The sequence below is a fragment of the Sminthopsis crassicaudata genome, chromosome 1, assembly GCF_048593235.1.
Source record: "Sminthopsis crassicaudata isolate SCR6 chromosome 1, ASM4859323v1, whole genome shotgun sequence".
Classification (NCBI taxonomy): domain Eukaryota; kingdom Metazoa; phylum Chordata; class Mammalia; order Dasyuromorphia; family Dasyuridae; genus Sminthopsis; species Sminthopsis crassicaudata.
Window position 1 is genome coordinate 36,543,547 of NC_133617.1, and position 14,959 is coordinate 36,558,505.

The 14,959-nt window shown below is 37.3% G+C and overlaps 1 protein-coding gene across 1 annotated transcript in view; it reads left to right on the forward strand.

Moving 5' to 3' along the window:
- TMEM132B (transmembrane protein 132B) overlaps positions 1 to 14,959 on the forward strand; it is a 665,643-nt gene that overhangs the window by 368,527 nt on the left and 282,157 nt on the right. The gene's annotated exons all lie outside the window — the stretch shown is intronic.

Below are 14,959 nucleotides of genomic sequence, written 5' to 3' on the forward strand. Positions count from 1 at the left end.
AAGAATATAAGAAGATATAGAAATTATAAATATAATAATAATAAGGAAAGTAATTGTAAAGTGCTTGGAACAGTGCCTAGAACATAGCAAACCCCATATAAGTGTCAGTTATTGTCATGATGATGATGATTCAGTAATTATCAGAGGCAAGATTTTTACCCAAGATTTCTTGATTTCTTAATTCAGCACTTTTACCTGTTTCCCTCCATTGCCTTTCTAAAAGTCACTGCGCTTTCTAGAAGTCTATTACTGACTGAGTTGGGAGTTCCAATTTCCAAGATTTAATATATTTGGGAAGGACAGGAGGGAAGCAATAGCATTCATTGCCAGAATCTGTGCCAAATCTTACATTGCCTTGACAGGTGTCACTTACTGCAAGGGAAATGATTCTTAAGCTGCCTATAAACCACTGTCCATTTTCCCCAATTTCCAATTCTAATAAGTATCAATTATAGTTGGGCCTTACATAACCTCATCATCATCTTCTTGTTCCTAGTTTTCAACTACAATATCCACTTGATGTTTAATTTAAGTATTGGCAAGAAAAAGAAAGCCATCTCAGAATAAACTCCTTTGTAGTTTAAGGAAGAGAAGAGAGAGACGGAGACACAGAGACAGAGTGAGTGAGAGAGAGAGAGAGAGAGAGAGAGAGAGAGAGAGAGAGAGAGAGAGAGAGAAAGAAAGAGAGAGAGAGAGAGAGAGAGAGAGAGAGAGAGAGAGAGAGTCAGAGACAGAGTCAGAGTGATAGAGAGACACAAAGAGAGAGAGACAGAGACAGAGAGAGAGATGGGGGAGAGAGGGAGGGAGAGAGGGGAGGACGGAGGGAGGGAGGGAAAGGATGAAGGAGGAAGGGAGAGAAATGACTCCTGAGAAGAGCTTATTTCATTGCCAGGAGCACAATGTATCTATCCAAGTCCTGCCATACTGCCCAGATAAATAAGTTGGAAGACAAAGAATCCATGACAATTCCTACTCTCCTCCTGAAAGTGATTCCCCAATTGAATGAATATAAACTTAGAAGTTAGTTTGCCCCTTGATTTCAAGATTGGCAGTGCCCTTCTAAAACACTGCTAGATTTATCCATTCATTGATGTAACACATATCTGGGAAAGTTTATGTACACCTGAAATGGAACCTGTATAAACATTATTGGTTGGGGTTCAAAATAGAGGTTCTATCCCATAAGATTCCGAAGCTGTAGAAGAGAAGATTTAAGGATGGGCGCAAAAGTGAGGATCTGTGCTTGTCTTTTTATTAATGGCTTGCTATAGGTATTCAGTTTTTAGATGACAGGAAAGTGAGAGAGCTGACTAACGTCTTAGGTGGTAAAATCAGAGTCTCAAAGGTCTTGATCAGATAGAACACTGGACTCAATCAAATAGGATGGAATTTCAAAGATTTCTTTAGTATAAGGAACTCCCAGGTTAGAACTCCCTCTACTAAGTCAAGCTGGGATTTCTCTGGCTCCCTTCCTTCCCTGGCTATCTCCTTTGGTTTCCAAGATATGTCCCTATTATTTATAATATGTTGCACATATAATATATATATATATATATATGTTAATATGAAGTCTTACATTTAGGTTCAAAAATTCAACTTCCTAAGTATAAAATGAGGTAAAAGTCAGTAGTCTGCATGCCCATGTTTTCCATGGATTTTAAGCAAAATGTTAAGTGTGTGTTACAAGATGGAAAGACAACAAACATTAAGAACTTACTATATGCCAGGCACAAGGTAGGAGACAAGAAAATTAATATTGTCCTGAGTAGCATTAAGAGAGGCAAGATGGGGCAGCTAGTTGGTGTAGTGGATAGAGTATCAGACCAGAAGTTAAGAGGATCTGAGTTCAAATTTGGCCTCAGACACTTAATACTTTCTAACTGTGTGACCCTGGGCAAGTCACTTAACCCCAGTTGCCTCAGAAAAAAGACACAAGAATAGGGATGTGATTATTTCATTACTCCTTCATAGTTGCACTACATCTGGAATATTATATTCAGTTATGATTGCTGTGTTTTAGGAAGGATATTGAAAAGTTAGAATGTCTAGAGGGGAGCACTAAGGGAACCTGGAATCCATGCCATATCAGGAACAGTTGACAGAAAATGAGATTTGTAGGATGGAAATGGGAAGAGTTAGGGAAGACTTCAAATATTAAAAGGTTCTATTTGACCCCCACAAGATAGAGCTTGGAACAATGGCTGAAAGTTTAAAAGAAACTTGATGTCAGAATGAACTTCCTAATAATTAAAACCATTCCAAAATAGAATGGACTGCTTCTGGAGGTGTTAGTTTTCTCCTCCTTGGAGATCTTCAAGAAGAGGTTGGTTGAACCATTCTGGAGAGCAATTTGGAACTATGTCCAAAGGGCCACAAAACGGGTTTACCTTTTGATCCAGCAATGTCACTATGGGCCTGTATCCAAAACAGATCATAAAAGAGGGAAAAGGATCAACATGGATTAAGATTTTTGCAGCAGCTTTTTTTGTAGTGGTAAGAAATTGGAAATCGAGTGGATGCCATCTGTTGGGGAATGATTGAATAATATATGATATCTAAATGTAATAGAACATCATCGTTTTATAAGAAATGATGAGCAGATTGTTTTCAGAAAATTCCGAAAACACTTACGTGAACTGATTCTGAGTGAAGTGATTAGAACCTAAACAACATTGTACACAGTAACAGCAAGATTATGTGATGATCTCAGCAATGTGGTGGTCCAAGACAATTACTGTAGACTTGGGATGGAAAATGTCATCTGTATCCAGAAAGAATTATGGAAACTGAATGCATATCAAAACAAGTATTTTTGCTTTTGTTGATTCTTCTTTCTTGTGGTTTTGGTTTGATTTTTCTTACGCAACATGGTAAATATGGAAATATATTTAAAAGGACCATACAGGTCTATATATATATATATATATATATATATATATATATATATATATGTATGTATATATATAAATATCCATACATATATATATAATTATATATATTTAAATATATAGAGTATACAGGTATAATCCTATATGCTTGCTGTTGTGGGGTGAGGAGAGGAAACAAAGGGAGGGAGAAAAAATTTGGAACACAAAATCTAACAAAAATGAATATTGCAATTTATCTTTTATGTGTATTTGGAAAAAATACTACTGAGAAAAAAGGAAGAGGTTTGCTCTCACCTATTAAGTACAGTGAAAAGAAGATTCTTGTTCAAATGTGAATCAGAATAGATGTCTCCTGTATTCCCTTCCAACTTGATAATCTGTGATTCTTTCCCAAAGGGCAAAACTAGAAGAGAGAATAATGTGGGGGAGTTAGAAGAGGGTATAAGGGGATATATGGAGTTTTGGGAAGCTTAAAATAACCATTGCTTGGGAGCTGTAAGTTTTGAAAGGTAGAATGGGTTGCTTCAAGAATAGTGGGTTTCCTGTCCCTGGAGATATTAGTGACTGAATTTCCATTTGTCAGGGATGTGGTTAGAGGGCACTCTCAGCCAAGTATGCTGGTACATGTCTGGAATTCCTGCTACCAGTAGGCTAAGTCTGGTGAAACTCCTGAGACTGGGAGTTCTGAGCTGCAATGGGCTAGGCAGCTCGCATATCTGCACTAAATTTGACATCAGCATAATGAGCCCTCTGGGATTAGGGATGCCATCAGGTTTCCTAAAGAGGGATGAATTGCATTTAGCACAGTTCCTGACACATGGCAGGAGTTTAAGTGATTGGTTCTTTTCTCTCTTTCCCTGAACCAACCCACAGTGGAAATGGAGTAGGTCAAAGCTCTCATGCCAATCAACAGTGAGGTTGGACCCATGAGTAGCTTCTATACTTCTAGCCTAGGAAAGATAGAGAATCCCAATTAAAAAAAAACAGAAAGAGAAAGAAGAAAATGTATGAGAGAGAGAGAGAGAAGAAGGAGGAAGAAAAGGAGAAAGTAGAGAGGAAGGTGGAAAAGAAGAAGAAGAAGAAGAAGAAGAAGAAGAAGAAGAAGAAGAAGAAGAAGAAGAAGAAGAAGAAGAAGAAGAAGAAGAAGAAGAAGAAGAAGAAGAAGAAGAAGAAGAAGAAGAAGAAGAAGAAAGAGAAGAAGAAGAAGAAGAAGAAGAAAGAGAAGAAGAAGAAGAAGAAGAAGAAGAAGAAGAAGAAGAAGAAGAAGAAGAAGAAGAAGAAGAAGAAGAAGAAGAAGAAGAAGAAAGAGAAGAAGAAGAAGAAGAAAGAGAAGAAGAAGAAGAAGAAGAAAGAGAAGAAGAAGAAGAAAGAGAAGAAGAAGAAGAAGAAGAAGAAAGAGAAGAAGAAGAAGAAGAAAGAGAAGAAGAAGAAGAAGAAGAAAGAGAAGAAGAAGAAGAAGAAAGAGAAGAAGAAAGAAAAGAAGAAGAAAGAAAAGAAGAAGAAGAAGAAGAAGAAGAAGGAGAAGAAGGAGGAGAAGAAGAGACAGAAAGGAGAGAGACAGAGAGGGAAGGAGAGAGAGAGACAGAGAGAAAGAGAGACAGAGAGAGAGAGACAGAGAGAGAGAGAGAGAGAGAGAGAGAGAGAGAGAGAGAGAGAGAGAGAGAGAGAGAGAGAGAGAGAGAGAGAGAGAATTTAATATACTCGTATAAGTTGAACTAGTTCGCTTCTGAGGTTTCTTCTAGTTTAAGGGCTCTAAACTCCCAAGCGATTATTGCCAAATGAAAAACCTTCAGCTCTACTTGCATTGCTTAAGGCATCCAAATATTTTTAGTTCCTTGTTTGAACAGGATGGTAAGTCTTTTTTACCTTCCCATTTTAGAATTGAGAAGTCCTGAATCTGAAAGCAGTCTTTAACCCATATTGTTCTTGAAAGTGTGAGGCAAAGGGCCATGAAAATTATTTCTGAAACATAATAATTAAACATTATTTTGCCATCGAATGATATTGCTTTTTGAGTATGGAACTTTGGGGAGATGTAAAAGCCCCTTAGGGGGCCACTATTTGTCACATTTCTCTTTCTTCATTCCAGGAGGCCAATGATTGATCATGGTAAGCTGACCTAATTTCCTCTTCCCCTTTCTCCTTTTTAATATTTTCATTGGTTATAATTAGCATATCACTTTGCTCTGGGGCTAGTCTGAACACTTCATAAACTTTAGCCAGTCTACTCATTCCAGTTATAGGTGCATAGAGGTATATAAGTAATCTGAAACCCCTGAGAAGACCATTTTAATCTTGAGCAAAGTCCCCTCCCTCCTTCTCAAACTTATATTAGAATTTTTGAAATTTTAATTAAAAATACATTTTATTGACTTCCTTCATCTTTATGTCATGATTACTTCTTAGTTAAATTGAGCCCTTCCATGTGAAAATAAAATTAACAAATAACTTCCATTGCTGTGACACCTGAGAGTGCATATAATATTCTGCCATCTCAGTTTCCCACTTGATGGAGGACTTTAATTTAATTTTTCAGGACTTTCTCTGTTTTTTTTTTAGTTTCTCAGAATTTGACTTTCTTTTGGTGATCTTTTTGTAGATGTTGTGGTAGCAATGTATACTGTTCTTCTGATTCTACTTATTCCATTCTGCATCAGCTTGTCCAAATCTTCCCATGTTTCTCTGAATTGTCCTATCTGGATCTCCTGTGGTATATTTGCCTATGTCTTTTCATAGGTCCTTTATATGGTATCCATACGTCAATGCCAGAAACCTTCCTCTTAGCTTATGTTTATATTGTGAATAACCACACTGAACTTGCAACGTCTATTTGTTGCCTTTCTTGCTGTATGATTTGCCCTCCCTTTCTGAAATCCTTAATGGTAACTTTTGAACACATGCACCACTGGGATGTAGAATGTAAATTCCTTATGTAAACTCTGTGAGGACAGGAGCTGTTTTTATTGTCTTTGTATGCTCAATGATTTAATTTCCCTTTGAGACCAAACCTGTAATTTTATTATTAGAGGAAACTCTTCCACCATTGCAGATTAACACCTGATCTTTCTTTTTTTTTTTATAATATTATCCCTTGTATTCATTTTTCCAAATTATCCCCCTCTCCCTCCACTCCCTCCCCCTGATGACAGGCAATCCCATACATTTTACATGTGTTACAATATAACCTAGATACAATATATGTGTGTAAATACCATTTTCTTGTTGCACATTAAGTATTAGATTCTGAAGGTATAAGTAACCTGGGTAGATAGACAGTAGTGCTAACAATTTACATTCACTTACCAGTGTTTCTTCTCTGGGTGTAGTTATTTCTGTCCATCATTGATCAACTGGAAGTGAGTTGGATCTTCTTTATGTTGAAGATTTCCACTTCCATCAGAATACATCTTCATACAACATTGAAGTGTACAGCGATCTTCTGGTTCTGTTCATTTCACTCAGCATCAGTTGATTTAAGTCTCTCCAGGCCTCTCTGTATTCCTCCTGCTGGTCATTTCTTACAGAGCAATAATATTCCATAACCTTCATATACCATAATTTACCCAACCATTCTCCAATTGATGGGCATCCATTCAACTTCCAGTTTCTAGCTACAACAAAAAGAGCTGCCACAAACATTTTGGCCCATGCAGGTCCCTTTCCGCTCTTTAGTATTTCTTTGGGATATAATCCCAATAACAGCACTGCTGGGTCAAAGGGTATGCACAGTTTGATAACTTTTTGGGCATAGTTCCAAATTGCTCTCCAGAATGGCTGGATTCTTTCGCAACTCCACCAGCAATATATTAGTGTCCCAGTTTTCCCACATTCCCTCTAACATTCATCATTATTTGTTCCTGTCATCTTAGCCAATCTGACAGGTGTGTAGTGGTATCTCAGAGTGGTCTTAATTTGCATTTCTCTGATCAGTAGTGATTTGGAACACTCTTTCATGTGAGTGGATATAGTTTCAATTTCTTCCTCTGAGAATTGTCTGTTCATATCCTTTGACCATTTATCAATTGGAGAATGGTTTGGTTTCTTATAAATTAGGGTCAGTTCTCTATATATTTTGGAAATGAGACCTTTGTCAGAACCTTTACTTTTAAAACTATTTTCCTGTAGTGAGCTGTCGTCTCCAGAAGCTGCTGGATCGCTCTCTGGGAAGAGATCTGCTGTGTCTACTTAAATCTCTCAGACAGATTCTTCTTCCTGTAACGAACCGTTGTCTCCAGGCAGTTGCTGTTAACTCTTGTCCAAAGAAGTGACTTCCCTTCCTGCAGAGAGCCCCGTCAAGCCTGATGCAATTCAGAGAGTCTTTCTCTTGAATCCTGGCTCTGAATCTCCTCCAGCTCTTATCCTTCTCCAGGCCGATCTGCCCTCTGCGCCCATTGCTGTCTCTTTTTATCCTCCCAGAGAATGGGCGTGGATAATGCAAGGGCTTCTGGGAAGAACCACCCCAGCCAATGAGCTTGCCCCCTCTATCAAGTCAACCTGAGTTTTCACCTTGTAATTGTCCAGAAAACCTGAATTCTCACCTTGTCACTGTCCAGACAACCTCAGTTCTCACTTAGTAATCCTAACATCTCCCCCTTTCTTTTGATTTAGAACATAGGACAGTCATGACCTTGAAACATAAATCCATCAATATGGGAAGTATTACAGATAATTACATAAATTACATAAGCATATAGTAACATAGTAACATAACACATGCTAGAAGTATATAACATAATCATAAATTGAAAATTTATAAATGTCCATAAGTCCATTGTCCATTAGTCTCATCTTGTGTGAGGAAGTCCAATGATTCCTGCTGGTTTTAAAGTTCTTTAACAGTCTTCTTATTATCCATGCTCTTTCAGTGTCAGATGTTTCTTAGATCTTCTCCTTTATTTTGAGGTCTTTCTCTTTTTCTGTCTCTCTCTGATGGACAAGGCGAATATGACTCGTTGGCACCCATCTGATTCCTTCTCCTGCTGAAGAAATACAAGCAAACCCTCTCTCCCAGGCATTTAACCTATCTAATTACCTTCTATTTACCACTTTCTAAATCTCTTCTCATCATCTGGCAATTACATTGGAATTGTTTGCACTGGACACAGCCCTGTTGGTTTAAAAGGCCTGTATTCTCCCCAAGTGTAATCCATTTTTGCAATCTGATTGCCTTTTGACTCACTTATCAGGTAATCCCTTTCTGCCATGTGATTGCTTTTCTGCTGGTTGATTAAATCATAGTCCTGACCTTCTAAAGGTTCTTTGGGTGTAGCATTAGCTGCCATCATGCCCCAAGTCTTTTTTGCCTGGGGTCCTGGACCTGGGCCCCTCATCCCATTTCCCTGAATTATTCTACACTCTGATGCCCAATGGAGTCCTCTGTTGCATTTTGCAACAACCTCAGTTCTCACTTAGTAATCCTAACATTTTCCCAATTTGTTACTTCCCTTCTAATCTTGTTTGCATTAGTATTGTTTGTACAGAAACTTTTTAGTTTGATGTAATCAAAATCTTCTATTTTGTGATCAATAATGATCTCTAGTTCTCCTCTGGTCATAAATTCCTTCCTCCTCCACAGGTCTGAGAGCTAAACTATTTTCTGTTTCTCTAATCTATTTATTATCTCATTCTTTATGCCTAAATCATGGACCCATTTTGATCTTATCTTGGTATATGAACACCTGATCTTTCATTCAGATTTTAGAGAGTTGTATGGAGAATTGAGAGGCCAGAGTTATACACAGCCTGAATGTGTCAGAGTTGGGAATTGAAACCAACAAGAAACTTGGGTGGTGTAGTGGATAGAGAGCAGATCTTTGCTTCAGAAAGGCTTGAGTTCTTGATCTCAAACACTAGTTAGGCGATCTTGGGCAACCTCTGTCTTTCTTAGCTTCCTCATCTCTAAGGTGATGATAATGAATAGCTTCTGCTTCCCAGGGTTGTTCCTAGGTTGCCAAGATGGCAAGAAATCTGAGCTATGTTATACATGCACAATGATATTAAACTTATTTCCATATTTGTTCTCTTCTAAAAACTTAACTTTAGGTTTTCTTTAATTATTTAATGTGTTTGTTCCTGCAGAATATAACCAGTTCTGCTCTGAAAGCAAGAGGCTTTCTTTTGGCACTTTTAAGGAGAGGCTACACAGTTTTCCTAGAGCTACCTAAGACTAGGAGTATAGAGGAAGAGGCATAGACTTAAATTAGGGAAGCACTCTTCTTCCCTAATTGGGACAGAGAAAGGTTACAACCAAAAATGTGTCCAGAGCCTCAGGCATGATGGCCTTTAGGTTATAGAAGTAGAGAAAGTTCATCATGTGATTCTAAGTCTAGAGATTTAGACTTAAGTCAACCTCAGCCACCCAATTGGTTTGAACTCTTCATTTTATAAATGAAGACACTGGGGCTCAGGAAACACAAATGAAGGCTCAATGTCTCATATTACAGAATAATTTCATTAAAATCTCCTGATCTTCTATGGTCTCATGGTTGATATTTCTGGACCCATTATTGTATAAATCAGGGCTGAAAAAAATAGTCATTGAGAGCTCAAAAATAAAATCAGTGCTGCTCAGGTATTCTAAGCTGGACACTAGGCTTTCTAGGAATGACTGGCATCTTGCTCAGATCTATCCATTCTATCCCTAGGTTGTCACATTAGGGTATTTGAACATTAGCAAAGTCTCATGTGAGAAGAAAATTTCTTGCTTGGAAGGTTCTATGCATGGAACATTATAGAAAATGGAACAGAGTTCCAGACAGGAGAGAAGAGTCTTTCTATAACAAACACAAGTTGTTCCAAGAAAGATCAGACCAAGAATACCAACTTTTTCTGAACAACCACAACTTGAATTTACGTAAAATATTTCCTAGAGAAGTTTCTCAATCTAAAGTCTTAGAAGATTTAAAAAAATTTATAACTGTATGTGTACCAAATTGGTTTCATTGGTAATCTTGTATATTTTATTTAATATATTTAGAAGTAAGATTTTGGGAATGGGTGCATAACCTTCACCAGATGGTAAAAGTGAAGATTCCATGTTTTAAAGGGTCTTTAAATTGCATTAAATGTGCCTTCCTTATGTCAGAGTGTCTTTTCTACCTGCCTCTTCAAATCCCATTCTTCATTTAGGACAGGCATCATGTTCCTATTTCCCTACTACCTTCCTCACTTATCCAGCCTATGTTTATATCTCCCCTCAAATTTCTGAAGAACTTATTCAAATCACCACTAATGAATAGCATTCCTGTTATTGTTATTCCTGATATAATATAAAATTTGTTGTTGCTCTTTTCATGGTTCTTACTCTGGTCTTTCTCATAATGCTGTTGTTATTAATATTATATTATATGTGAATGAATCATATCCATACAGTACTTTTATGTTTATTAAAAAACTTTTCTAACACTGGCCCGATGAAGATTTTATTTTAAAGATGAAGAAATAAGGCTTAGAGAGGTTTAAATTACTTCCTTCCAGTTATACTCTTAAGTGTCACTGGTGGAACTCAAACCTTGGCATTCTGACTTTGTTTTCTAAGGTCTCTGAGGTCAGCAAATTGCATAATTTTTTTTTTATTTTATATACATACAATACCATTTTAATGTATATTTTATATACATACAATGCCTGAGCATTTAGTAGATACTGCATAAGGAGACTTTATGCAGCTTTGGAACTTTCAGGACCATAGAGAGCATCTCAAACAAATTCCCAACAAATCCTTTTCTGATTGTATTTGTTACATGTCTTGACTGTATAGTTAGAGTTGGAAGGGTTCTTAGGCACTTAATGGGATCACAGATTTAAATTGCTCATCTATTTCAACTCTCATTTTACAGATGAAGAAAATGAGAACCAGGGAGATTAAATAACTTGTGCAAGTGACACTTCATAGACAAAGTGTTAGAAGTTATACTTGAACCTAGCTCTTCTGCTCCTTAAAGTTGCTGCTTTGCTGTCTATGATAAATACTCATTGAATTAAATTGATTTGATTCTGATTCAGTTCCCTCATTTTACAAATGGAGAACCTGAGGTCTTTAGAGGTCAAATTACTCAATTATAGGATTAAGGTTGTAGAGCTGGAAGGCAATTTTCGGGTCCTCTAATCTAATTCCCCTACAGATGGGGAAACAGGCTAAGAGAGTGTTCACAGCAGATACCTTGGGTAGGATTTGAATCTGCATCCTCAGAAACTGCATTCTACTTCCTAATTCCTTTCCTATGGAGAAAGGCAATGCTTCTCTATTTGTTTCTTCCAGAGTAGTTGAGGTCCATGATCCTAAATTGACTTTAGTTTGTTGATGGAGAGTTGGGATGGTCAAAGATACATGCCTTTTCAGTCACTCAGATTCAACTTTAAGTGATTAGAATCTGACTTGGAGTCAGGAAAATGTGAAGTCAAATCTATCCTCAAACACTAGTCATTTAACTTTTAGCTCAGTTTCTTCAACTTCAAAATCAGGATAATAATAGCATCTACCTTCTAAGGTTGCAGTGAGGATCAAGTGAGACAATATTTGTGAAGCATATTTTAGCAAAATGCCTGGTGCAGAATAGGTTCTTAGTAAATGCTTGTTTTCTTCTCTTGGTGAGATATCTGACTAGGATTATGCTCCAGGTATATAGCATGATATAGTTAGATAGTGTAAAGGGCTGAAACTCTGAGTTGATGCACTGGATTCAGACAACAGAGCACTTAAGGCTAATTACCCATTGGACAATAATCTATTAGTTTATGTTTGGAAAATGGCCCTTCCCATTATTCTGTGCTAGCTCAATCTTTTGGTTTATACAGAGAATTGTAGGACGGATTAGAGGGTGGAGTAAGACAGGCCAGGGTCACTTTGGTGGTAGAGGAGGAGAAGGAAGGTCACGGAGATCCTGTGTCCATTCCCTTCACTTCTACCCCTAAAAACCAAAAATAAAAACCAAGGACTTTTTCTTATCCTGACTCTGGCTGATTCTAAGGTATCTTAGACCTAGTCTAACTAGGTCTTTACAAGATAGGAAGCTGACCTTGGAGCCATCTGTTTGACTCAATGGCTGTATGTTCCTGGTCAAGTTATTTGACCTTTCAGTTGTGACCCTTTTGCACCTGGTTATATAGGTATATAAATAAAAATTTACTGATAATAAATCATAATTTCACATCTCCAACATTCAGTTATGAGATTCCATAAGGGGCCATGACCCACAATTTAAGAATGTGCATTTTAGTCAACACTATCAATTGCAGAGAATTTGCCAACCTGAGGTGAAGATGGAAGTTCCTTACTTAGGAAATCCCTCTATCACTAAAATCCAGACCTTTTTCTATTTTAGTACTTATCTGAATGAAGGTAGGGTGGTTAGAATAGTGAGGAGGCTGGTGACCTTATATATATAGATTAATTTAAGACATCAGGGATATTAATACTATAGAGAAATAGGAGAGAGTCATGATAGTTGTCTTAAAGTACTTGAAATTCTGGCTTATGGCAGAGTATTACCTTGTTCTAAGAGCACAGGTTGAAGTTGGAGAAAAATGAATTAAGACTTTATGTTAGGACAAACTTCCTAAAATTGGAGCTGTCCAGCAGTGAAATGGATTATCTGAATAGAAAGTGATTTTCTCCTCATTGAAGGTCTTCAATGAGTCCATATATCCCACTTGTCAAGTATATTATTTTGGGGATGCATTTTCAAGTATAGATTGAACTCAATAACCTCTGAGTTCTAGTTCTGAAATCTATAATTTTCTATCTATTGGTGATACTGACCTCAAACTCTTTTTTGGATGAGAAAGGACTGTCCTAACCTGCCCCCTTTCTTTCCCTTTAGGATTGTTCCAGTGTTTAAGGACATAATGTTAGCAAGAATCTGCAAGGCTATTCATCTAATGACAATTAGTTCATACCAATAAATCAGAGTATCAGAAAATTACAAGCAAGGGGATATAGGGGTAGGTGAGCAGGAAAATAGGATTTGATCTAAGGAAACGTTCTTAGGCCTGGCCATAACTTTTTAATCCCTAGTTTTTGGGAACTTTGTATTTTGTGAATTTTTTTTTTTGCTTTCTTCTTGCTGTGGGAGCAGGCAATGGAATGGTTTCTCGACACATTTGTCAAAATTGTGATCTGACCAATTTAAAATGGAGTGATCACAAAGTCTGCTTTTCATCTGCCTCCTGACAGTTTCATCATTGATGCCAGAGGCATGGTGGCTGTGACTGTTGGTGATTTTTGTTAGCGCAGGATTTCCTGCCTTCCCTAAATATTGTTTTAAGCTTTTTTTTGACAACTAATTAGACATGTTGGATGCCTGGCAGCATTATATGTGAAGCCATTTTTTTCAGGCCTATCTTCTGTCTTGTGATGTGCTCCCAGGATCAAGATGAAGGCCGAGTGAGATGTTCTTTGCCTTGCTTTGGTCCCTGGCAATCATTCCCCTTTTACTGAATCCTAATGTGATCATTATGTTTGGCAAGGTTTGCCAAATGGGCATGCCAGCTCCCACTTCTGGGCTCTTGCTCTTTCATTGTCATGCTTGAAGATGAAAACCAATGAGCCACGTCCATCCCCCCAGATGCTCAGTTAACCTGGGAGAAGTGCTTCAGCTCCCCAAAGAACACATAGTACAGCCAAGCAAGACATGGTGATTTTCAGAATGGGGTCCCTTGTTCTCAGATTCTGGATGCATTTGTCTCTGAGATCTTCCTTAGCTGGATCTCAGAGAAGAGAAGATCCTCAGTACAGGAGTGGATCAAAGGCTTCTATTTCTGTTTTCTGAGCCTGCGGACATTTATTCTTCTCTTTCATTAAGGGATAGCTTGAGGATGAGAATAGGTCTTCCCTTTCAATGAAATGGGAGAAATTATAGACTTCTTTAAGCTTTAGACATATAACCTTCTATACAAGCCCTTTCCAGATGTTTCCCCCTTTATTACTTTCTTTCCTCCTTAAATTAATTTTAATTTCTTTTCTATACATTTTGCATTTACTTATCTCTGAATAGTTGAATATAAGGACACTGAGGTAAGGGGCATTTTTTGTCTTTGTTGCCATAGTGTCACATGATCCTAGGGTCCTAGGCCCTTAATAGACAACTGTCCAATTGAATTTCATAATAGAATAATAGAATCCTAAGTTTAGAACTAAAATGGATCTAAGAAGCCATCTAATCCAACCTCTTTATTTTATGGAGAGAGAAACTGAGGTACAGGGATGTTTAATTACTTATCCAAAGTCACGTAGGTAGCAAAAACTGAAGAATGGTTTGAATTCAGGTTCTCTGACTCCAAAGCCAGTGCTTCTATTTGTACTAGTGCAAGAATTGAATTCTACCATTTTCCATTTATTTACCACATATTATACTTACCTCTGTGTCAGAGAGGGACTATATTAGGGTAGTTTCAAAGTTAATATTACTTGGGTCCCAGTTTTTTCTATTAGCTGTGTGATTCTGGGGAAATCACTTAAACTTTTAGTGATTTGTCAGTCTCAGGAGGAGTAGAAGCTATTTGAGGACTATTTTCATTTTTATCATTATATCTCAGGCACTATCAACTATCTGGAGAATAGGTAAGCCTTTATTAAAAATGTCTTTTAATTGACTGATAAATTGATAGCTGCTTATTGACATTAGAGGAGGGATTTTTCTCTTTTTTTTAATTTTTGTTTTATTTTATAATTATAACATTTTTTTGACAGTACATATCCATGGGTAATTTTTTACAACATTATCCCTTGCACTTACTTCTATTCAGATTTTTTTCCCTTCCTCCCCCAACCCCCTCCCCCAGATGGCAAGCAGTCTTATATATGTTAAATATATTACAGTATATTCTAGATACAATATATGTGTGTAGAACCGAATTTTTTGTTGCACAGGAAGAATTGGATTCAGAATGTAAAAATAACAGTTTACACTCATTTCCCAGTGTTCCTTTTCTGGATGTAGCTGATTCTGTCCATAATTAATCAATTGGAATTGCATTAGCTCTTCTCTATGTTGAAGATATCCACTTCCATCAGCATACATCCTCGTACAGTATCATTGTTGAAGTGTATAATGATCTTCTGGTTCTGCTCG